Below are 21,873 nucleotides of genomic sequence, written 5' to 3' on the forward strand. Positions count from 1 at the left end.
AAGGAATAAAAACCTATTATATATATGGTAAGCCAGCAACATACATGACAGGTGCTGGCCATTTTGCTAAAACATCATCAGTTAAGTTTTTGGCCATCCACTTCTGATGATGCTTTAACGAAATGGACAACTAAGGCAAAAAAATAGAGAAGAGTGGCAGAAGCTTCTGAGGAAGGCTAGGATTCTCAAAGGATTATTAAGTCAATGATGATAATGATGAATGTTTATATGCTGATTATTGCTTATGTTGATGTTTAGTGGAAGAAAACAATTTCAAAGATACCGTAACTGACTAAATTCAGCTAATTAGATTATTATGCTAATATTTCACCTTGGTCACCAAGGCCTGTTCCATGGCACAAATAACATACTAAGGCACACCAACAGAAAGGGAAACACAGACTGGTGTCATCCATCGCTGCACTGATGGATGTTGAAGGCCTCAATATAATGGCCTCCCAGACTTTTGGTGAAGTGAGACAGCTGAAGTTCTTAAGAAATGAAGTTGCAGTGCTGTGGAAAATTTATCTCATAGATTTATTGCTTCTGTATAAAGAAGAAGTCCCCCCCCTCCCACACACACACTGCATCTGGTGATCTGTATCCATGGCATAGTCTGCTACTCCAGAATAACTGTAATGAAGATAACACAGTCAGTATGAATTTTCCAGACCGATTTTTGCTATTCTTCTAGTTTATCCTCCTCTGGGATATTGCTCCCCCCATACATAACTTGCTGATATCTATAAGATAGCCAATATCCAATCCAATGCACTAATCTAATATCCAATCCCATCTGCTCTAGTCTATCAACTTATCATGTGATAATCTATCAAAAGCCTTTGCAAAATCTTAAGTATACCTGTGTATCCAATGTCCAATGCAGCTGTCATCTTATTGTAATACGTAAATAGATTACAAACATGACCTCTTTAGCAAATCTGTGCTGCCCATCAAACATAATACCACTGTTGTCAACCCAATTCTGGATTCAGGTTCCCACTTACCTCTTAAATACTTGAACCACCTGACACACAGATTGGACTATAATTTGATACTTCAGTTCTGTCTTCTCTCTTATGAAGCTGTAAAATCTTGGCTTCTTTCCACTCTTATCAAACTCCTATTAAAAAGGATGCCAAGGCAGATGTCAGCTCCCTGGCACATTCTCTGAAAACACATGGTTGGTTATATATCAACAAATCCCACAGCTTACTAACATCTAGCTTACTCCATTCAACATATACCTCATGCTCACTCATAGTTATCTCTGCTCCTCCTCACCCACTGCTCTCAAACTCTCCATGATGTCACATTCACAAGGATGAAAGACTTTTATGAACTGCTCATTAAAAAATCTCAACTATATCAGCAATTATCCTTATACCATTTTCTCCAATTAATGTCATCATACCATAATTCTTTTTTTTTTTTTGGCTTCATTAGCTAACTGCTGCTTATACTGTACTCCTTATGGAATTGATTATTACCACTGATCTTATGTTGCCTCCATAATGCATTCTTTTTCTGTGTTGCATCTGAATCTCTTCATTCATCCCTTTCACATCTACCTTATTTAACCTTCTAACTTTTGGAATGCAGTTAGACATTGCTTCTACTAGATAGTTCTTGAATATCACCCAAACAGCACTGATCTCCTTTCCACTGAACTTCTCATTTCATGCTACAGTTGCAAGCTGTTTCCTGAGCTTCTCATAATTACCAGCCTTTTAGTTCCACATATAACCCTTTCCTCAAAGAAGTCCTCACATGGCTGGCAACCACCCAGTTAATCACTTCATACTCTCACTAACTGGAGGGAGATTTGACACCTCATTTATGATGACATATCTGATGAGATGATCAAATCCAAGACACTCAATTCTTGCATGTCCTCTGTTATATACTGTCTGAGGTAGTTGTCCCTTGAAAACATAAAATTCATTTTATTTCCGGTTGCTATCTCATCATCCCAACCTATACTGCAATAATTAAATTGACCTAAAATGATCAGCCTTTTCCTATTTGCTTAGCTAATTTGCTTCAAAACCACTGCCACTATTCTCCCTTGCATCTCTACCATAACTCCTTTTCTATCATCAATAGTAGTCCATTTCTCTTTTTACCCTTTCTATCTCAATTCCTGCCAAAATGTCATCCTCATTCACCATATATCACTTATTCCAACAATTTTTGGGTGACAAACTCAATCAATGCAACCATTTCATTTCCATTGTTCCATTCTATAACAAGTTTCACTAATACTACTTATTAGATGTAACTTCTCCATGCCTTCCTCAAGCCATTTCTTTTTCTCTTTACCCATCTCAGAACCTTCTTCAAAATCAACTGTTCCCCTACATTCCAAGTAATGCCATTTCTTTGTCTACATACACATTTACCTCGACTTTTCTTACACTGTGTTCCCCCATCCACCCTGAGTTTCTTTGTTTTCTGTCACACATTTGTTCTCTCATTCTCTACACTCATTCTACTCATTTCTCCATTCATAAGCACCACTTCAATCCTCCTTTTTTACTCTTCTATCTGTCATATTGCTTCTTACTTGCTCAGATTCATTCTCTCATTACTCTCCCCCCCCCATTCCAGCAGCAGTAGTATCTTGAAATGACTCACACCAAAATCATTCAAATACAGTCCATCACTCTTATACAGTGATGGACTGCATTTGAACAATTTCATCTCATCCTTCAAACTCATTCCACACATTAACAAACTGCACTCCTTTGTATTTACATATTTCTGCTAACATCATTCATAATCCTTACTCTCTGCCTCATCTCATCACTGTCATACCTGGGCAACAAGCTAACCACCTTTCCTATCACATTATTATCTTTTATACCTCTCAATAACCTCCTTATATCTAGTCTTTCATTTTTCTTTGTTCCCCATCAAGTCCAAATACCTTGGTAGTAGTTTTTTTTGCTCACTTACTCTTCATATTCAAAGCCTCAATCACTCTGTTCATTTTACCTCCAGGAAAAGAAACTTTGTGCATCTTCTCATTTACCACACCTATAATAATCAAATCCCCATACACCACCACTCAAAAGTCTTTTGTTACCTCCTTCATACCAACATCATTCATCTGAATCTACTTTACTCTTCCACATATCTACAATTTTCTTTATTTTGCTCTGCATCCACTTCATCGCTTACAATCTTATTGTTAGTCACACAAGGTTGTTTGCCAACAAACCCTGCTTGCCATCTTACAGTTAATGGCATTTTAATTTTCAATGTTGTTATTCAGACTCTGCACATATACATCTGTGCCTTATTTTCTTAGCATAAAACTCATATGATCACAGGCCACCTGTGGTCATATGAGTTTTAAACATCTCATTCATTATTAAGTGAATCTTCCCATGCACATCTGACATGTGCATGGGAAGATTGTGCATGGGATGACATGTGCATGGGAAGGCACATCTTCCCATGCATACACACTACATTCATGTCACTGTACATTTTTGATAAATCTATGCCGTTCACTTTACTTGTCTTTTGCACCGACTTATGCAACAATCTACATTTCACAATTTTTGCACCAAAGCACTAACAAGAAACAATGAATTTAAAGTAATACTGCCTAAGAAATTTAACCAAACACCGCATTCCACACTCAAATATCACTCAGTAACATCCAATCTAAAAATTAGATAATATCTTGACAATAAATATCACCATCATCATGCGTATCAAGGATTTAAACCTAGCATAGCCTTAGAAGTCATCAATGAATCCTTTAAGAGGATGTCCTTTTCTTTTTCCTAATGGCTTGTACTTTAAGGCTTGTTTTGGTAATCTTTCTGTTTTCATTCTTTGAACGTGTGCCATCCATTTATGTTTATATTTTTAAAATTTTTTCTATTACTGGTTCTTGGTTTAATTCCTTCATAATTTCTTCGTTTCTTTTGTGATCAAATAGAGTATACTTTGAAGTTTTTCTCATAAACTTCATTTCTGCTGTTATTAACAATAAATATAAAATTAACTTATACCGTCACAGTCCACACGACAACTGATGTTTAACACTCCAAAATTGGTGCTGCCACATTCTGTAATGTAATACATGTCATAGTCCAGATCCATGGATGTCAGATTTTTGATGAATGAAGACTGAACCTGGTGCAGTATTAAGCCTGGTTTTTACTGCACTGCATAGGTGTATGTAGCATTAATGAAGCCTCTTTGAATTTCCTTACAAAAACAGTTATGCAAGTCATTTCTAAAAAGAAAAGAAAACTCGTGTTCTCTTTCCTTTTCAGCATCATTAAGATGCTCTGAGATGCAGATCTCTCTCCAGAACATCCTGTTTGGCCAACATAGCAAATGCCATAAGAACACTGAATCTTGTAGCCTGCTGGTTTCTTTAAGGATGGGGGTGGGTAGGATGAGGGGCCTAGGAAGCTTTAAGACCTGAACTTGTAAAGAAGAGTGAAAGCTACTTTTATGCCATAGCTTTGTCACAAACAAAAAGATTGTCAGTGGTATTGCAAATGTAGGAAATCATTACTGCAACCTTGAATTCTTGCTTGTTATTCAATATCTTGTTGACTTGTTTTAAGCCTATATCCATTAAGGTATAGGGTATATATGAGGTAACAAAGATCTTTGTTTCTTTTATCTACAGTTTACACTTTAGAACCATCAGAGACTTCTAGGAGAATATCAAGGAAAGGTAATGTCTTGCATTTTACCAGTACAAGAGTACACTTTATATTAGGATGCAGGCCATGAAGACAGTTTTTCAAATGTCCTCATTTGAGCCTGCCTAAATGATGACAATGTTATCAACATAACAGTTGATAACAAGAGTCGTCATTGTTTCCAAGATGTTGTGTCCTCAACAAGATTCAGATTTAACCATTAAATGTCCATCCTTCCAATCTATGAGAGTACTCAGTCAAAAGAAACCCATATTTAGAGGTTTCACTTTGAGTGAACACTTCAATGGTTTTGCAAATGAGAGCTTAATTTTTTATTTATTTATTTATTTATTTATTGATTTCATTAATTTTTAAACCCATATGTATAGGCAGGGCTTCAGAAATACAACTTAAAGATACTAAGAAAAGTTCACTCTCCCAAGGTATTCTATTTTATAGAAATATCATTATAAGTGATATATATATATATATATATAAACATGCTACATTGATCTGCTAATTATTATTATAAGGTGAACCTTCAAGGAGTCATCATGGGAGGGCACTCTATTCTACTACCAAATATACAGAAAGAAAAACAGAGTTCTGAACCTTAAAGGAGATAAAAGAAGGGAAGAAAACAAAGATGTTTTAATTAAAAAAAAGTGTAAATTATGCAAAAATTTGAAAAAAAAAATTTTAATGGTATTGGGAAGGATTTGAAAAGCGACATACAGCTATTTGCTGATGATGCAAAGATAGGTAGGATAATCAAGAATGCTGCTGATATGCAGTACTTGCAGAATGATTTGAATAGGCTGGAATTGTGGGCATCGGAAAATGGATGTCAGTTCAATGTGAGTAAATGTAAAGTCACTCACTTTGGCATGATTAGATATCCAATGTCATATTATATTGGTGAGATTATTCTTGAAGAAACTGAGGCTAGGGATCTTGCAGTGCTAGTAGATAGGAAGCTAAAGTTCAGAGGCCATGTAGCAAAGATTCTAAATACAACTCAGAGAATAATTGCAATGTTGAAACTAACCTTGACATGTAAAGGTAAGAGGTCATTTTGCCTCTTTACAAGGCTTTCATAAGGCCTCACTTGGACTATTGCACACAGATCTGGTCTCCTGGCTTCTGTTGTGATTTTGATATTGGAGAGAGTGCAAAGGAGAGTGTTAAAAATGATATCAGGATTGTGGAATGAATACTGATTATGAAGACAGATGGAGAATTAGTAGAATGCAGACACTAGCAAACAGGAGAAAGAGGGGTGATATGATTGAGACTTACAAACTTCTGAAAGGGTCATACAGGATTTCAATTGGTGGAATTTTTCAATTTATGAAGGGTGGGGAAAGAATAAGAGAGCATTCTTGAAAGCTGAGAATGAAGGCCACCAAGAAGGGTGCAGGGGCTAGATATTTCTCTCAGAGGGTGGAGTATGATTGGAATGAATTGCCATTGGATGTTGTGAGTGCAAGCAGTGTGAATGAATTCAAGAATAAGTATGATAGTTGGTGTGTGTAGTATGTGGCTGCCCTCAATGAGTCTGACTCCCTGGAGATCTCTCTTAATAATAATAATAATAATAATAATGTATTTGTAAAACATTTAACTGAGTACCACATGATAAACTGCTGTTGGAATTGAGAAATATGGGGTTGAATAGTCATTCAACCTCATATTTCTCAATTACAAGGCTGGTTGACTAATAGGAGCCAGAGAGTTGTGTATGGAGATGCAGTGTCCCAAAAAAGGAAGGTGCCTAGTGGGCTGGCATAGGGTTCTGTTCTTGAACCACTGCTGTTAAACTTATATATCAATGATAAAGTGCACAGCTTGAAAGGAGATATTCAGTCGTTTGCTGATAATGCTTAATCAGGGATAGTAACATCAGGAAATTTTGATGTGTTGCTGATGGTTGGTGCTTTGGGCTGAAAAATTGGGATGTCATTGCAATATTGCTAAGTGTAAAGTTATACACTTTGGCCAGAGAAGATGTAATAAGGCCTGCTTGGCAGAGTGGTTGGTGTATCTGCTCTCCAGCCAAAAGGCTGCAGGTTCGAATCCTGCTGTGGGCATGGATGTTTGTGATTGTCTGTGAAATTACTAGTGGTGGTGGTGGTCAGTAGATGGTGTTGATATAGATGATGATTGTAGTTGCAGTTCTTTGTAGTTGGTGAATTGAGTGGTGGAGACAGAGCTGTAGAGTAGGTGCCCTTCCTCAATGAGTCTTTGGACTCTCTGGAGGTGTCATATAATAATAATAACAAGGTTTACTACATGGGAGGAACTTTGCTTCAGGTGGTGGAGGAGGCAAGGGATCTCAGCACCTTTGTAGAAAGGGAACTGAAGTTCAGGGAAAACACTGCAAAGGTCGTAAGAGTTATTCAAAACAATTGCTTCTATAGTGTAAAGAACACTGACACGTACGGATAAGGAGGTGATCGAGGCACAAAGACATCAACAGTCATACTGCTCCAGGACACAGATTACAGCAGTACATACGGTTAAATAGTTAGGACAATCACAAACATCCATGTCCTTGGCAGGAACAAATGCTGGGGAATTATTGCATAGGATAATGGGTGATGTAATCTCAAGGCTGTACAAGAGTCATGTGAGTATAGAGGTGAAAAATAGATTTTTTGCTTGGGGTGAACAAGTAGAATACGTTGCCAGAATGGATGGCGAGTGCTCCAACATTGAATATGTTCAAAGCAAGGTATGATAGTTATTGTGGTCTGTGAATATTTGACCTCTGGTGGACTCCATGGAAGCTTGAAAGTAATAATAATACTAAATAGCAATAAAAAAAAGGCCATAAAGCTGAATGTGAGAATTACAGAGAAATTACTTTAAGGTTAAAGGTACGATTTATGTAAGCATATTTGAAAAGAGGTGAGAAAAATTGTAGTAAAGAAACTGGAGAAGAACAAACTGAGTTCAGATCAAACAGAGGTTTTCAAGATCAGATTTTCCCTTTACAACAAATAGAAATCATGGGTATACAACAATGATTTGTACTTAAATTTTGTAGAGGAAATGACATGTGACCAGGCATCCAGAGAAAAGCTCTTCAAAACTCTACAATTAAATGGGGTAAAAGGGTATACAGAGCAATACACAGCACTGAACAAAAAACAAGATAGTTTGATGTAAATCAGGTGTAAGACAAGGTGCATATAATCTCCACTTTTATTCATAATCTATGTTGATCACATTATGAAAGAAAGAGGCATTAAACTTGATATTAGAATTGCAGATATCAAACTTAGCTCTTTATTCATGTGATGATGTACTCCTAAACACATACAGTGCAAGTCTCCAGGATTTTTCTAAGCTGAATAACAGCTGTAGCAAATCTGGCATGAAAATCAGCAATAACAAGACCAAAACTATGAAAATAGGTAGAAACAGAAAACTTCAGCTACATTCTCAATGGAGAACCTATTGAACAAGTAAAATATTTCAGCTATTTAGGAACAACATTTAGTGGAGATGGAAAGTTAAATATGGAAATATACAACAGAACAAGCAAAGCTGGTATGGTGGGGAGTCATTTTAATAAATTTATACAGAATAAGCAAGAAATTAACTGAAACACTAAACTAGCACTATGCAAAACAATGTTGAAACTAATTTTATCTGAGGTTTTTATATTTTAGGTTAATCTGAGAGTTGGGTTAGAAATGAAGCACTCCAACAGATTATAAACTACAAATATTAGAGTTCTAAGAAAAATTAAGGGCCTGAACAGATAGCATCACTGGCAGAATGATATTAAAAATGAAGATATCAGGAAGGAACTTAACATTGATAACTCAAGAATGTGTGAACAAGGCTCATCTAAGGTGGTATGATCACTTAAACAGAATGGTGGAGGAATACTAGCAAAGCAGGTGTTTGATGCCAAGATGGAAGGAAACATATCCAGAGGAAGATGTAAGTAGATTGATTCAGTCAGAAGTGCTCAGAAGACTATACTGGAGTGCTGATAAGTAATAGACTAATTTGGAGGAAAATTACTGACAGGAGATTAGTAATAAAATAAACTTCATCATGTAGTACTGTCACAGTAGCCTGTACATCCCTTGAAGGTAAATATCAGGAAACTGATGGTATTGAGGACTATTATTATCCACCAGGTAATTACAGTCATCATTGGTTTTTTTTCCTGAAAACGGGTTTTTCATCCCACATTACAGGCAAACTGGTCAGGAGAACAGACAATTTACAGACAAAAATTATTGGTGGTGGGTAGTAGATAGTGTTATGTGTGTATATGATGGTAGTAGCATTCTGTGCAGTTGGTAAATTAAGCAATGGACACAGGGAGTTGTGCGTAGTAGAGTAGGGTGCCCTCCATCAATTAGTCCTTGAACTCATTGTAATTGTCACATAATAATATATTTAATTACAAAACTGACAACTGTTCCATCAGGAATATCAGACTCCAATGGCATTTAATTTAAATACCTATATAAGCAGGGTTTCCAGAAATTCACTCACCCACTCGGCCCATGCCAAGTGAGTGAGTGGATTTATCAGAGGCAAGTGAATTTTCAGTCTTGTTCTAAATGCATTGCCTTATTTTCTTTGCATAAAACTCATATGATCACAGGCCACCTGTGGTCGTATGGGTTACAAACATCTCATTCATTATTAAGTCATATGATCACAGGTGGCTTGCAACGAATGTAATAAAGAAAGTTTTACTTTCAACCAGGAGATGCATCTTATGTAATTAATTTAATAAGTTAATTCCTTTGGAGATACTGTTTGTCCCTGCCAAAAGTTAGTTTGCATAGAGCTCCTCTCAAAGGTATCTTGCTGCTGCTTCCAAAATATGAAGTAATTCATATTTTTGACAACAGATGACACTATTCATCTCTCACCCTCTGTTAAACTGAAGGCTACCCTGAATCCACAGATTAATTTGAAATAAAGAGTCAAGTATTTTCAAACATTTTATTTTGCATAACTTTCAAGTCATCAACATTCTTATAAAAATCAGAAATATCATTAAACATAACAAAAAAAATTAATTTAAGAAGACCAATTTTCATTTGTTTAACTGCCAATTGTAATTCTCCCAATACTCTCTGTAACTCTTAAGTTGATGAGAATTTTTTTTTTTTTTTTTTGTTAAATACTGATCCCGTGCACAAGAGACTGAGGGACCTCTAAGCACAACAGTGCTGTATGTGGAGTGTGGATGAGGAAGGAGACAGAAGTTTATTTATTTTGAAAAGTCGCAGGTTGCAGTTGTTTTGGAACACTTCTTGAGAAATGCTGTTCCAGAAGACAGAATAAAAAAAGGATGAATAGAAGCAGGTTCAGTGTGTTTGCAGTTACATGGTAAAGGAGTGCTGGGTAGCTGCAGCTCTTGTATTAACAAGTGAAACAGAAAGTGAAGGAATGATGGCCAATTCACAGGAGCAATGACCATGGAAATACTTGTAGAATAGACAGTGCTGAAACACTGCACTTGTGAGATAGGGACTGAAGCGAGTCTGTAAGAGAGGGATCATCTATGAACCTAACTGCTTGCCTCTGGACAGTATCAAGGATTTTAAGGAAGTTTTAAGTGCAACATCCCAAACATGTGAGCAGTATTCTAAACATGGATGGATTTGCATATAGTGAAGAGTTGATTGGATTTTAAAATAGGTGCTTGAACAAAACAGAATGCCAGCATACTATCTCACATATTATGAAAAAACTGGGTATCCAGTTGAGAGGAAACTTTAGTTTTGTTCAAATTTATAACTTCAACCAGAATCCTCTCATCATCTAAATAAATTTTATATTGAAATGATAAAAATAAATTACAAAGTCAACATGGATTTATACACTTACATCTTCCTTTATATTTAGCATCTTATTCAATCTCTTTGTGCAGACCAGCTGTTCTTAATTTCATTTCATGTTTGTGAATGCTAAGTTTCTCAGATGCTGAAGAGGATATTGATGCGATGTGTTTATGCCAAGAAAGACCAGAGATAAACAGTCCAAACAAAAAGATCTGATCTTGTCTAGTGATCTGTGTATTAAATGAGGTGATCCAGGATCTCTTTTGCATGAGAAAAGGCAAGCCCGCAAGAGAATGGCTAATTTAGAATCCACTGCTTTTGATCTTCTCTGGCTCAAGGTTTCCTTTCTCCATTTAGTAATTTTAATTTGTTGCATTTACTTTTCTTCAAACACTACCATATTTACTCAAATATAACTTGCACTTTTTCCCCAAAAATTAAAGCTAAAAAATTGTGGTTCGAGATATATGCGGGGATTTTCAGAAAGTAACGTTTTCAGGAAAAAAAATGGGTATGACTTACCAAGAGTCTACTATTTGCAATTGCTACTTCCGGACTTGAGAGTGGTTTCTTTGTGTGCATCATCAAAGTCATCTACCCAAATAGCATCATCTTCTTTCACATTATTTCAAGCAAAAATTACGAGTAATTTACAAAACTTGAGATATGTAATGAACAATCCTTCACGAATGACTAATGAGAAGTTAAAGTAGAGCGTGAAACAGACAGCAATGGTAGGCCAGTAGAGCAGCTATGAAGACGTGCATATGATTGATGTGGTATTAACAAAAGATCAAGCAATCCGAAGACAAAGGTAACCAACAACTGTTGAGTTGAAATGCTAATTCTCTTCAGCCGAATTCCATAATATCTGAAACTGTCATAACAACATTCACTATACATTTCTTAGTTTTAACACATTCATGATGGGATGGTGTTTTGTCTGTTTATCGTTCCGGCAGAACTTCTCCTTACTGGCGGGCTCAACTCACACAAAGTTATAACCCTTCGGTTGAATTTTATTGCTGCTTGTTTGCATTCGAGCTGGCTGGCAAACTCACACACACACATTATGTGGAATGCTTCAATTCATAGTAATAAACTTCAAAGTTAGCCTTTGATCTGTCATAATGATATCAAAAATTTCAAATGCAATCAAACAAACACGTATTTCATGTAATTGAAAAATTGGACAACAGTTTTTAGTTAGATACCGTGTTTCCGGTGAAACATATGGTTTTGCTCGAGTCTATACAGCATAGTTTCAGTGGAAGGGGTCATGCGATTCATTAGTTAGTGCCGTTTTTAATCACAGTTGTCTCTAATTGCACTATTTGTTAAGAATATATATTACACAAACTGCAAATGTTTCTGTACCTTATTCAGTGATACAATAAAACTAGTTGTTTTTCTTGCATCTGCAGTATAGTGGTGTCGGGTAGGGTGTGTTGTTTACCAAAGAGAGTGAGTTATCGCCCCAACATGAATGTGTTTAAACATTTTTTGTGTGAGAGGTATATGCAAAACTTTTTAATTTCTTTTTTTGTAAAGTAAAATCAGGGGTGCGAGTTATATTCGAGTAAATACGGTAATAACCACTAAGATCTCTTCACATTTCTTTCCATGAAACGAGACCACCTACAATCCAACTATCCAAATAGTTAGGTGACCTTCCTGGGTGACATAAACATTCACAATTTCAACAGGCTCCCCTACTCCAACACCACTGACCGAACAGGACAAGAAGGTCTTTGCTATAAGTTATGTCCTAACACAAATTTTACATCTACCCTCTCGAATCCCTGATAACCCACTTCACTCTCCAAATAATTTGGATCTCTTTTTGACCAGTTCTTCTTCCAGATATACTGTAGAGGTCAACCCCTCCTCTCAGCAACTCAGACCACAATCTTGTCTCACAGAATGCCCCTCCTACCACTCACAACCTCGCATTCTCTGACACTACGAAGGAAATAACTAGGATGACCTCTAGAATTTCTACTCTTTTCGTTGGTCAGACTCTTCCACACATCAGACCCTAACACCTGCTGTGAATGAGTCACAGAAATTATTCGTATTGAAATGAGGCCATCATCCCCCATTCAGCCTATAATCCTCATCTGCTTTCCAACCCTGATTCAACTGAAAAGATGTTAAAACAAAGAAAAAAATGCAGCTTACTGCACGTTGCTTGCATCAAGAACTCTAGCTTCATACTCTGCCTATACCAAAGCATGTAACATATGTAAATCAGCGATCAGCAGATCCAAATCCAATTTCATAAAGGTCACTAGCAGAAATCTCACCTCCTGTCCAAATGGAAGCCATGCCTTCTCCCTTGCTAAGGCTGTTGGATGCAACTTCTGCTCTCCTCTCATCCTGACAGCACCACTGTTACTTCATCCGAAGATCCTGGCATCACTCTTTTCCTCAAATTCCTATTTAGATGACCAAACAAAATCACCCTAACCATACCAGAATCCAAGCACCATATGTCTCCTAGTTTTTTTTTTGACAAAAAGTCATCAGAAAACTACTAAACTTGGATACTAAAAAGTCTTCTAGTCCTGATGGCACTTTTCCAACTGTTCTCAAGCAATGTGCTCCAGAGCAAACACCCATCCTGCATTGTCTCTACAATCTATTATACACATTCAGTACTTATCCCAATGCATGGAAGCAATCTCATAATCCATCCTATTCCTAAAAATGGTGATAGAAGTCAACCATCAAACTACCAACCAACTGCCATAATCTGTCCTCTCCAAAATAATGGAAAGTCATTAATAATCAACTCCTCCGTTACTTAGAGGTCCTTCAATTAATAAGTACACCCAGTATGGATTCCACCATTCAAGATCCACAGTACCTCATAGCTTACATCACCCAGCACTGGACATGTACCATGGAAAGATTTGAAAAAACTGGTTCTGTTGCCCTTGACATTTAAAGTTTTCGATTGCACGTGGCACTGAGGCCTACTAAACAAATTGCCATCCTTCGGTCTTTCTGCCACTCTCTATAATTGGGTATTAGATGTAGTAAGCTTCTTTTCACAATTCACAACATAAATTAGCTTTGTGTAATTATATACTTAAACATACATAATGAAATATAAAATGCTTTTTAATTGGGTTATTTAAAAAAAAAACTACAATTATCTTACAAAGACAACTTGGAGACCCGATCAGGTTATTGTAATCACATAGTAAAAAATTAGTCTGGTTCTGTTCTTAGTGTTGATCATTTTCTGTTGTTTTTGTAAACTTATTTGTTATTCCTATTGAATTACTTTTATGGATAATTTAAATAAATTCACCCTTCATTATGGATAATAAATGAAAGGAAATGATGCAAACTACCTTGTAATTTTGTGAAGTGCAAAATTGAATGTGAAGGGACCAAAAAATATTAAAAACATAGGAGAAAAGAGTTTTGTCATCAAATAAAAACAATCAAAATGTACTTTCAAGACAAATAACTCAAGGAATTCAGATAGTTGTGCTACAAAGACAAAGTTGCACATATTACAGAATGCATACATCCTTTTTTTAAAGTGGAGACATTTATGTTTCATGAGACATTCAATTTTCACAAACAAATGCTGACACAGACTAGGCAATGAATCACAGGGAAAAAACACACCTCTAACTGCTTTCCAAAGAAAGATGTATTCTAAAATGTTTGAACACCTGAAGTGCCTTTTTAATACAGTCTACCATAAAGTTAAATTCAATAAACTATTTGCTGACTTCAAAAACATCATAGACTCAGTAGTAGAACAGTATCAAGATGACATGAAATGTGAAGAATTTGTGTTGGCTACTGTTGACGTCATTAAATAAAAATTACTTCAAGAAATCAAAGATTCCATTAGTGAGTCTTCTTCTAGAAGAAGACTAATGGAATCTGGGTCTTCTAGGAGACTCAGTTGTAGTGTATTTTGATAGATAAGAGACTGAAATGAACAAGTTCTTCTTCTTTGAAGACTAGTAATTAATTGATTAGCAGGCAATGGAACTGAAGTAGCATGTAATGTACTGAAGAAAAAATAATGGACTAGTGGCCAAAATCAAAGAGACATGACAGATTTTACAAATTATTGCACATAATTTGAATTTAGCTGTTTTAAATTATGCTAGAGATCTTTTTGTGGCTGAAATTGAAATGCAGTTATATCTATTTAGTTTTAAATTCTGTTAGAAATCTTCTCTTTGTTGCTGAAATTGAAATATTGATTACACACACACACACACACACACACACACACACACACACACACACACACACACACACACCATAATTCATACTATGGACAAGTAAAATATTTCTGAGACCAGTAGGTTTAAGGTATTTCTGGAGCCCTGTATATAAAGATAAAAATTAGGCTACCTAAATGTCACAAAATTAGGTAAACTGTTACCAAATTAGAACAGTTTACAAACCAATGGATCAATCCAAGAATGTAATAGCTCATCATGCACTTATAAAAAATAATCAATTACTCAGCTAATCCATAAATCAAGTTTTAAATCATATAGACTATTCTTTGAAGTGGCTCAAGTCCTATGAAATCTTTTCACGGCAAAAGAACAGATGGCTTAAATTTAAATCAATTTCTGAAAAATAACTTATCTTAAAGATTTTAATGATAGAATACTACAAGGAGTGCAACACACTTCCAGCATAAAGCATGCAATTTTCTTTGTTTCAAACCATTTCATTTGGTTGGTGTAGATGATGGAGAAGGAGAGTTAGAGAGTAGATGCCCTCCCTTGATGAGTCTTTGGACTCCTTGGAGGTGTCATGAAATAATAATAATAATAATAACATATCAATTTAAGAGAATAATACATGGCATCTAGTAGAAGCTCCCACATTACACTGCTCCTGAAATCCAAGCTGTTTATTTAAAAAACTATTGATATTGGTTATAAACAGAATTAGAAGTAGACTATATTGTGTGGTTTTAATTAGATTTAGGTTAATTTTCTTTTTAAGTATAAGTAATTTTGTATGGTAAATTCACTGCACAGCACATGGTATTGATGGGAAGTAGAACAATGGTGTCCAAAGTTGAGGAATTCAATCTGAAGGACTTAATGCACTGAAATAGCTCTGAAATGTACTCTTTGCTAAAAGTAAGTGGTCCTTGGTTCAAAAGTGAGTCGAGAGAAAGTGTGCTGAGAATGTTATGAAAGTGAGTATCAGAAGTGTGAGTTTGGTCAAGAGGTTGAAGCAGTAGATGTATGACAGAATGAAGAGTTGGCAGGAATGAGAGAGAGCACACTTGTGCAAAGTCCTTCACAGGATGGGGTGTGAGCTTGAGTGAATGTTGAAATGTCTGGCAAGTGGCACAGTTGAGAACAGAAAGAAGAGGGTATGAAAACAGAAAGGAAAAGTAAAGAGAGCATAATTCCATGATAAGAAGTGTGTTTGACGAGGTGATGAAATTGTGCTTCTATGGTGCAAAAGATCAACAACGTTAGTAAGGCTATTAGGATGCAAAAGGGAAAAAGTGATTGCTTTTGCAGAAATAAATTATTTAAAAGGAGTCAAGTATAGTATGAGAAGGACATGAAAGAGCTACTGAAAGTAGCAAAATGCAACAGTAAGAGAATTAGTGAGTATTGCTAAGGTGTGACAGGTGAGATGAGAAGGAGGGCTATGATAGTGAATGAGTCAATGCATAGGTTATATAGGAGGAATGATGTGCAATTTGTGGACATGTGAAGTGAGTTTGACAGACAAAAGAAAGGATTTGAAGCATGCAGTTGAATAGATTTGGTATTCAGAGTTTAGAAAAAGTGCTGTTGAATGAAGTGAGACTAGAGGTGCAAAATCAAGGCAACTAAAGCTATTGAGTGGGGGGGGGGGCTGTTCAATGAGTCTGTAGATACCACTAAGGCAAATGAGGGTGAGAATGTACAAAAATGCATAACTCAGCATTGCTGGTAACAAACCAGAATAGGATAGTTAATATGAAGCGTAAGGATAGTCATGGGCCTGGGGGAGGGATATTGCATACTATGTAAACTAATGCCAGGAGCATTCGGAAGAAGCAGGAGGAGTTTTGGGCATTGGTTAGTTCCTCTTGACCAAAAGTTATTGGCATTATTACTATTATTATTATTGTGACACCTCTAAGGAGTCCAACCAGGAACTCCTCATGAGAGGACATGCTACTCCACTATACACAACTCACTATATTCCTACTTAATCCTACAACTACACACTACTATCAACACATGCCATCTACTCCCTGCCACCACCAATAATATTTTTGTCTGTTAATTGTATTTTCTTGGCTGATTTGCCTATGTGCAGAATGAAAAACCCAGGTTTCTGGGAGAAAAAAATGCTGCTACATCCATATGGGATCAATTAATTCACCTTCAACTGAAAAAGTCCACATAAAGATTCCTCTCATCACAATGAGAATCAGGATGCAATGTCACGTTCTTCCAACTGTGCTACAGATGAGCAATTAGCTGTCTGACATCAGTCAGACATAGCTGATAGAAGATGATATAGTTAATGAGATAGAATGTGAGGGTTATAGCATTTTCAGAAGAATATGGAGCAAAAAGAATGGAGGGAGGTATACTGTTGGCATCGGATGAACTATAGCCAAAATGAGTAAGACGTTCAGCTGAAGGTCAGAAAGCTGAAAATAATGCATCTGAAGCTACCTGGTGTGAGACAGACCAGGAGATGCAAAGGATGATATGGACAGTATGCAATGGCAAATAAACTCAATGAGTGGAGGGTGAGTAATTATTATGGTGCATGACAGAAGCGTAATGATATATATATCAATACACACACACACACACACACACACACACACACACACACACACACACACACACACACACACACACACACATGCAGTCTAAGGAATAATTACCTGAGGCAGCATATGATGGATATTACTCTTCCCATGTACTATCATATGGGATATGATCGTACTCTTCATTCCTTTTTACCATTTAAGAAATCTTGCAGTACTCAAATGATTGAAGTTTAAAATTCTTACATAACCAATGTCTTAAAAACTGAATGACATACCACTGTCAAGTGGGAAAAACACAACTTTGTGAATTTCAGCACTAATAAAACACATTCCTGTCTTATTACCTGCAAGAAAGATCCTTCTTATTCTTAGTTGGAATGATATTTCAATGATCCTTTCAAGATCAGTTCTTCTTGGGCTGACTTTCACAAAGCTTATCTTGGCATAAATATATTGCATCAATACCCTCCTGAGCATCTAAAAAACTGTATTCTTTTTTGTTCAAAATACTAATAATTTGCTGAACTCATAAAATGCTGCACCAAATCTCCTTAAGAATTCTTGATTATATACAGGGTGATCAAAATTAAAGTATCTCTGTTTAAGGCCTTGAGGAGTGCCACTCAGTGATTCAAATACTGCAAAACTTTGCACGAATACATTGTGCATCATGTGGAGGTGATATCTGAGAGAAAAAAAAAGAAAAGTATTTCCAAAATTCACCACCAGGGTACTTGAATGATGTAATGAATGTAGATATAATAATTATTGTGCATGTGTGTAAGAAGGAGAAAAGCAACACAAATAATTATTATTATTCAGGCCTCCATGGAGTCAAAAGACTCATCACGGGAGGTCCCTCTTAGGAAACACCAAGTCTATCATACCACTCCTCAAACTTTTTGCATGTTCTCGCTCTCACCACTCTATCACGCAATGCATTCCATGGTTCAACCATCCTCCATGCAAAGAAACCACTCCTCACCGTCTTGCTCACAGTTTCCTTTCGTAACTTCCAGGGATGGCCCCATGTCATCGCTCCTTCACACTATTCAACCAAGCGAAAGAACTCCCCAGTGTCAACCAGTAACCACCTCTCAACAGCTTAAAGGTCTCAATCATATCACCTCTCCTTATCCACCAAACTCAGCAGTCCACATTCCCTCAGCCGATCCTCATAACTATCCTTGTACAGTCCTGAAACCATCTTTGTTATCCATCTTTGTACCCTTTCCACACTCAATTTATCCACTTCAAATTCAGGGGACCAAATCTGTGGACAATAGTCTAAGTGTGGTCTGATCAGAGTCTTCTACAACGGAATGATAACTCTTATCTCTGCAGGCCAGTGTCCTTCTCATTATTGCAGCAATCCTCTGTTACCTTCACCACCTTTGCAATATGTCTCCCCTAAATTTCAGGTTTCTATCGATCATCAACCCTAGATCTCTTTTCTCCCCTACTTCCTCCAGTATAGCTCCTCCAATAGAGTATGCAGCGTCCCATCTATGTGTTCCAAACCTCAAGACCTTACATTTTGCTGCATTAAACTGGCACCCCCATTCATTTGCCCATCTGTCTAGCTTATTCAAATCCTCTTGCAGGGCTACCACATCTGCACCATTACTAATAACCCTTCCCAGCTTTGTATCATCTGCAAACAACTGAATATCCCCCTGCAATCCACTGACAATGTCACAGATATAACGGTTAAACAGTATAGGTCCCAGTAGTGAGCCCTGTATGCTGTATACGGTCCCTCACTAATTTCTCCAAGATCTTAACAACTACTGATGACACACAAACTGGCCTATAATTAGACACTTCCAGTCTGCTACCACCCTTATGCAATGGCACTACCTTCCTTCCATTCCCTGGGCACCTTTCCCATAGCCAGACTTTCATTGAAAAGCCAGATCAAAGGAACTATCAATTCTTTAGCACATTCTCTCAAAACTCATGGTGAAATACCATCCAGTCCCACAGCTTTACTGACATCCAGAGTACTCAGCATCTCGAACACACTCTCCTCCTGCACCTCTAAATCTCGAACCTACCCTATCCCTCTAGTATTAAAATTTACTTCTCCAGGATGAAATACTCCAATAGTGTTCATTGAACAATTCCACTATGCCCTCTGCATCAGTCACTGTATTCCCGTTTTATCCCTCAATGTCAATCTTCCACAGTCATTTCTCCTCCTACTGGCCACATAGCTAAAAAATTCCCTAGGATTTTCTTTGGATCTTAGGGCCAATCTCTTCTCATATTCCAGTTTTGTCTTCCTCACCATACTGGTCACTCTCCTGGCCTGTGTCTTATACTTTTCATGCATCTGCTCTTCACCTGTCTCCTTATATCTCTTCCATAGCCTCTTTTTTGCATGCAGTTCCTGTTTAATATTGTTTGTCATCCACTTTACTCCAAATTGTGTCCTCTTCTTCACTTATGGAATACAGCTTACTACTGCTGCTAACAAATATTCTTTCACAATTTCCAACGCACTAATGATATCCAGACCTTCCAATTCCTCCTTCCATGAAACTTCCCCAAGTTGACGCCTTAGACTATTATAATCACCTGCCTTATAATTCCACATACGTTCCTGTCTCTTTGATACTCCTGCATGTCTATTCATTTTCCAAGTCAAAACAACATGGTCACTCTCTCCAACTGGTGGGAGAGATGTCATCTCAGTTATTATCAACTCTTCTGATGCTATGACCAATCCAAAACTCTTGAACCTCTTGTTCCATCTATTACATGTTGCCTAAGACTTTTGTTTCTCAAGAATTCTAGAAATTCCATTCCCTTATTGCTACATGCATCTTCCTCTCCCTGATTTATACTGCTGTAGTTAAAATCTCCCATAACAATCATTCTTCTTGCACTTGCCAAGCTCAACTGTCTAAACATCTCCTAGTCCCCACCCTCTGTGCTCCTTGGTCTGTAGCAACACCCCACTAAATATCCTGTTCTGCCGACCTCTACCTCATACCATATGCTTTCAAAATCATTAGTGTCACTTCCTTCCAAAGCCTTCACTCTTAGAGGACATAGGTCATCACTATATCATAAGCAGTACTCCACCACCACGCTTTCTCTTCCTATCCTGTTGAAAAATGCTATACCCTGCTACTTCTATTCCTGTTATTATATCCTCTTCTGTCAACCACATCTCAGTGATCCCAATAATCTTTGGCCAGGCTGATGCTATCAGCACCATCAATTCCTCTCCTTTATTACAGATACTCCTGGCATCGGTGTAAAGCATAAAAATGCCATTATTCTATGCCCAGCATTATCCCCTCTAGACTCCACTGGGCTCAGTGTTACCTGATGTCGTCCCCCTTTTCCCAAGTACCCATTCCCACAAGAGGCCACCCTGCTAGAAATACTGTTACTGCAGCACCTGTGCATAGATTCAGTTAGTTTCATGCAGGATGGGGATCCCCTTCACGCATTGATAGATCCATACAGGAGGTTTTTCAAGAACATTTTGCAGAAGCCATAGTGGTCAGCAATGTGTTTCCTACTGCATGACAGTCTCTCGTTCACCTGATCTCACCCTGTGACTTGCTGTACCAATACATAACTAACAATAAATAACACATTTCTATTCACTTCCGTTATGCATTCATTGACTGCATGTGGTATCCTTCCTGGTATGTTACAAACTGCATCCTTTGCAGTGTATTCAATGGCAGAATGCAGCTAGTTGGGACTGATGTTGAATACATGCTGTGTTATGCTATCTTTAAGCACTGGCAAGTTATCAGAATGATCCTGATAAACCCTGTCTTTGAGAAATTTCAAGAGCCAGAAGTCACGGGGGGTGAGATCAGGTGAATGAGAGACTGTCATGCAGTAGGAAACACAATGCTGCCCACTATGGTTTCTGCGAAATGTTCTCGAAAAACCTCCTGTATGGATCGACCAATGTGTGAAGGGGCCCCATCCTGCATGAAACTAATTGAATCTATGCACAGGTGCTGCAGTATCTGTGATACAACAAAATTGTTCATCATATTGCAATACCTCTTGGCAGTAACTGAGCAGGTCACAGGCCCCAACTGGCAAATGTCTTCAAAGAATGGTCCCATGATAAATGAAGCTATAAACCTGCGCCTTTGGATGAATGCAAAGGAATTTGTTGGATTGCATGTGGGTTTTGCGTCTTGAATGCCCAGCAATTGTGGGCATTCACAGCTCTGTTTAGATTGAGGACCTTGGATTTGATCATCTCATCAGAGGATATAATTATAAATGAGGTGTCAAATCACCCTCCAGTTGAGATCCTCAACTGGAGGTCCTCATTCTGCTAGCAACCAACTGGGTGGTTGCTAGCAGAGTGAGGACCTCTATGAGAAAAGGGTATATGTAGAACTACAAGGATGGTGATTATGAGGAGCTCAGGAGACAGCTTACAGGTGTAGCATGGAATGAGGAGTTAGCTGAAAATGTGATCAATGCAGCTTGGGGGATATATTCAAGAACTGTCTAGTAGAAGCAATGTCTAAATGTATTCAAAGGATCAGAAGGTTAAATAAGATAGGTGTGAAATAGATGAAGAGAT

General features: G+C 37.3%; 1 protein-coding gene across 1 annotated transcript in view; it reads right to left on the reverse strand.

The window, feature by feature from the left end:
* Positions 1–21,873, reverse strand: part of LOC150100708 (fatty acid hydroxylase domain-containing protein 2) — a 122,499-nt gene that overhangs the window by 88,130 nt on the left and 12,496 nt on the right. The window lies entirely within an intron of this gene.

This window comes from Typopeltis vanoorti, chromosome 12 (genome assembly GCF_054136105.1).
Source record: "Typopeltis vanoorti isolate ZY-2024b chromosome 12, IOZ_Tvanoo_1.0, whole genome shotgun sequence".
Lineage (NCBI taxonomy): Eukaryota > Metazoa > Arthropoda > Arachnida > Uropygi > Thelyphonidae > Typopeltis > Typopeltis vanoorti.